Here is a 5029-nt window from a genome sequence, read left to right as displayed (position 1 = left end):
TAAACTGTCTAGGTTGACAGTTTTTTCCCCCTTTATCTCAAAGGTATTATTTGATTGCCTTCTGGTTTGCATAGATTTTTCATGAGCAGGTCAGGTGATACACTTCTGAGGCCTCTACCTTATACCCAAATGTTATGAAGGGAATTGTTTGCCCTCCTGTTTTATACATTTGGGTTGCCCTCCACCCCACCCTTTGGCCCTGAATAGTTCTCTCTCACATTTGTAGATCAGTACTTGCCCCAGAATTCAAGAGGCCCTCTCTGAAGATCTTCAGTGCCTTGTTGATGTAGTTCCTTTTTCTCTGTTATGCTGCCCCCAAATTCGAGCTAGTTGATCTACCCAAACTCTGATCTTTACCTCCATGAGACAACCAGGCTCTGTTTGATTTTCCCCTGCCTTCACTGCATTCTGAAAACTGTCGTATGCTGGGGCATTTGTAGTGGTCACCTATGTCGATTACTTTCCTTTCTTCAAGGATCACTCTCTTTTGCTGTTTATTATCCAGTGTCTGGAAACTAGTGTGTCATATTTTTTATCTCTTTTCTTATTCTTAAAAGAGAAGATGTAAATCCAGCACCCGTTACTACCTCAAGGTCAGAAGTATAAATCCTCTGAACATATTTATTTTAAACCTTCTCCCACCACCCAGTTTGTTCTACATTTTAAAATTCATCCAACTGATGGACAGTTTTCTTATGGTCATATTTTTTCACGTGTTTTTGAAACTTGTTTTGCAGCTCATTTGGAGTGGTAAAGAATTTTTGTTCTTTGTTATCTTATTTTGTTTTATTTTTTGTTTCCGCTCATTATTTTGTCTTGAAGTTATGCAGCCACCTCCACCTGGCCCCCAAGGCCTCTTGCAGGGAAGCAACTCTCAAAACATGCATTTAGGGTAATGTTGGTGACACTACAGGTTCAGTCAAGGGGGCAGTGGGAGAATTAAGTCACTCCTAATCACAAGCTTGTACCTGTGACCTCTGACCTTCTTGGGTCAGAAGTTTTTTATAAGGCAGAGCACATTTTTTTCTAACTTTTTAAAAATTGTGGTAAAATATAAATACCATAATATTTACCATTTTAAGTATATAATTCAGTATGATTAAGTACAATCACAATGTCGTACAACCATCTTCACTATTTATTTTCAGAACTTTTTCATCTTCCCAAACAGAAGCTCTGTACCCATTAAACTATAACTCAACTGTAACTCTCCATATCCCTTCCCCAGCCCTCAATAACATCTATTCTACTTTGTGTCTCTATGAATCTGCCCACTCTAGGGACCTCATACAAATGGAGTCATACAATATTTCTCAAAAGTTAGTCTCCTTCTTTTCAAAGTTTATCAATTGTTAATTTTTGTTTGAAACAGAGGAATATAGCTAATCTTTGCATTTTACTGTTTTGACTTATATCAGTAGGAATTTTAGTAGGCTGAATACCGACCTGCAGAAACATTAGGTCCTAATCCCTGGGATCTTACGGATTTGAGATGGGGATATTATTGTGGATTATTGGGTAGGTCCTAAATGCAATCACAAGTGTCCTTATAAGAGAGAGGCAAGATGATATTTCACAGACAAAAGAAGAAGGTGATGTGAAAGTAGAACAGAGAGAGATGAGAAGATGGTGGCTTTGAAGATTGGAATGAGGTGGCCACAAGCCAAGAAATGACAGCAGCCACCAGAAACTGGAATAGGCAATGAACAGCCCCTTAGCTGGATCCTCCAGAGGGAGCATGGCCCTGCCAATACCTTGATTTCAGTCCAACGGTACTGATCTTAGAATTTTGGACTCCAGAATTGTTAAGATAGTAACTTTCTATGGTTTTAAGTTACTAAGTTTGTGGCAGTTCATTATAGCAGTCACAGGCAACTAGAACAGTGTTCTTAATTTTTGCGCTCAAAGCCACATGAATACATACATATTTAAATATTGAATATTATTTACAATCCCACTTATGGCATACAGAAAATATTCAATAATTCTTGTCAATGACATTTCTCTCTATTCTTAAGGAAGATTTAATTTGGGAAATACAGGGTTTATTCATATCTTCTCCTTCTTCCTCACCACCCACATTACCAAGGAGTTATGAGTTTATACTTTAAGGATCTCTCAAATATATAGTCAACTTTTATACAAGTCTTCTCTCATTATAAACCACCACATTAACCCAGAAATTCATACTTTATTTTTTTTTCAGACCATGCAACAATGTCTTTTATTATGTATGGGTTTTTAAAATTATTTCTGCAATCTCTCCATACACAGGCAAAAAAAAAGGTATTGTTTTGCATATTGGAACTTGCAGGCCTGATCACTGCATAGAGAAGGGAAAATTATCCCTACAACATGCTTAACCAGGAGGCCCATTCATCTGCCAACCTCCAATAACATGGAGATGAACATGATAGACAGACTGTCCCCCATCTGAACCTTCATTCACCACCATTCAATAACCCTTCTAGCAGCACATTTCTTGCCAATGATCATTAAATATCCAAGAAGACATTCATCGTCAACTTCTGCTGCAGAAATCTGGGATATATGTTTCTTGGGTATCACCAGAAAATGTGTTGGGGCTTGAGGGGAAATGTCATGGAAAGCAAGACACTGGTCATCCTCATAAATGATTTTGGCTGGGATTTCCTTGCAAAGGAATCGTGTCGCCACCAGGCCAGACGGCCTGAGCCTTAGGGATCTCATCTACCTTCAGGGCCTCAAGGTCGGGAGGAGGAGGCTGGGTGGGGGAGGGGCTTACTTTATTATTTATCTAGAGCAACAACCTGCTAACTGGCCTCCGACCTCCAACCTCATCATTCTCATGTCTACCCTCTACCCCCAAGTAGGAGTAAACTTTCTAAAAGTGCGTATCTGATCACCCATTAGTTCTAATTAAAATTCTTTACTGCCTCCTTCAGCTTTCTAGTCAAAATTCAAGTGCTTTCATTTAACTCGCAAGGCCATCTGTGATCAGGACTGTGCCTAACACTCTAGTTTAATATCCTGTTACTCTCCTATCTGAGCTATTCTAATTTTACTTTAATACATGATTTAACTGCCTGTGTTCTGTGCTCACCTCGGATCCTGTAAATGCCTTTAACCTAGCTATTCTCACACTTTATTGTAAAAATGAATTCTCCTAACTGTCTTATCTAGTTTAATAATAGAGTTTCCTTAGGATACGAATCACATGATTATTGGTTCAAGTATGCTCATAAAAAGTGTAGTGCTTGCTTCACAGTTACATCTATTTAATGAAAGTTTTTGTATGAAAAAAATCTGTGTCAAAGCCAAAATTTCCCAAAATGTGCAGACACTACCTAAGTGAAGAAAAAGTTTTCGGTGCAATTAAGAATTAAAGCAGGGCTTCCCTGGTGGCGCAGTGGTTGAGAGTCCACCTGCCGATGCAGGGGACACGGGTTCGTGCCCCGGTTCGGGAAGATCCCACATGCCACGGAGCGTCTGGGCACGTGAGCCATGGCCGCTGAGCCTGCGCGTCCGGAGCCTGTGCTCCGCAACGGGAGAGGCCACAGCAGTGAGAGGCCTGCGTACCGCAGAAAAGAAACAAAAACAAAAACAAACAAAAAAAGAATTAAAGCAAACACTGGCTAAACTCATGACTTTGAATAGAATAAGAGTAAGCATTAAAAGTTATTTTAAAATGAGAGGGCAAGTGTGTTTAGTTACTGTTTTCCATCTCTGTCTTTAAAGGGGAACTGTAACTGCTTATATAAAATGAATGTGTATAAAATTCACCTAGATTTATATAAAATTAATGTAAACTGCTAAGCATGTGTTTGATTTGTACATTCCTTAATAATAACCTGTTTCCCTTCCAAACTGGAGTGGTTAGTTTAGATTCTTTCTGAAAAGATAAAGCACTTAAATTTTTTCCCCTTTTACTTTTCTTTGTTCCCAGCTCATTTCTCCTTTTTTTCCTACTAATATTGTAGATACATTGCCAAGATTGTTATGGCAGCTAATAAAGTTTGAAATATAAGACATTCAAACCAATGTTAATAAATAATTTAAGAATTAAATACCTCTCACGACAGGGTTATCTTTATTTTATTCAAAAATAGTTTGTTTTATGGATGTTTTATTTCCTCACATGAGGAAACACTGGTTGAAAAAACATGATACATTCTAGGAACTAATTTTTTCCAAGTTGTACTTCAGTGCTTTAAAAGAAGAATATACAGGAACAGATGTTTCTGCTATGTCAAGATACTAAAATAGCCGACCCGCTTGGTCCTAATTATTGATAGTTTACCGCAGCACCAGCCTTGGCTTCTACAAAAGCGTTAGCAGAAGTGACAGCAGGAACACACAGGATTTATTCATTAAGAACGAGCTATAGCTTCCTGCATTTTCAGCTCCAGGCATCACGCTGAATAGTGCCCTGTCATTCGGCAAGAACTAGTCTGAGACAGGAAGCACTTTAGCGTGTTTACAGAAATATCTTTTAAAACGGACTTAACTATCAGACAGCCCCCTTGTAAAGCTTTCGCTCTAAGAAACTCGGGTAAAAGATTATCACTCTGCACTCCCAAAGATCAATTTTGGAGACTGACAGTTGTTCCAGACTGATGCTGGATTTCCTTTCTTCATTGAATTGAATTTCCTGTAGACTGTGAATATACTAACATTCACCAGGTGCTTTTTCCTGATTTTTTTTTTTAAATCATTAAATACCCCCCTTATTTTGTATCAAGTATTCTGTGTATACAGTGGAGAAGATTGTGACTGATAGTTGTTTAAGAAACCAACAACTGGTGAAAGGCAAGCCTGCCAATTTTTGTACATAAGCTAATAATGATAACATTCATAATAATATTAAGTAACACTTGTCGAGGACATAGTAAATGTCAGGCATCTGCTCATCCCTTTACATGCATTATCCCACTTAATCCTCAACTAAAGCTCTGAAATAGTTTTTATCTCCATGTTACCAGTGTTCCTGCTGAGCCTAAGATATTTTGAGTGTCTTGCCCAAAATGACACAGAAATTCCTGGAGCAGTA

The 5029-nt window shown here is 38.3% G+C and overlaps 1 pseudogene; it reads right to left on the bottom strand.

Moving 5' to 3' along the window:
- Positions 1 to 2190: 2190 nt before the first annotated feature.
- Positions 2191 to 2829, bottom strand: LOC109547067 (adenosine 5'-monophosphoramidase HINT1 pseudogene; annotated as a pseudogene).
- Between the last annotated feature and the right edge of the window lie 2200 nt (positions 2830 to 5029).

Source organism: Tursiops truncatus, chromosome 18, assembly GCF_011762595.2.
Source record: "Tursiops truncatus isolate mTurTru1 chromosome 18, mTurTru1.mat.Y, whole genome shotgun sequence".
Taxonomy (NCBI): Eukaryota; Metazoa; Chordata; class Mammalia; order Artiodactyla; family Delphinidae; genus Tursiops; species Tursiops truncatus.
The sequence above is the reverse complement of the archived record's forward strand: the minus strand, read 5'-3'. Positions and strand labels throughout refer to the sequence as shown.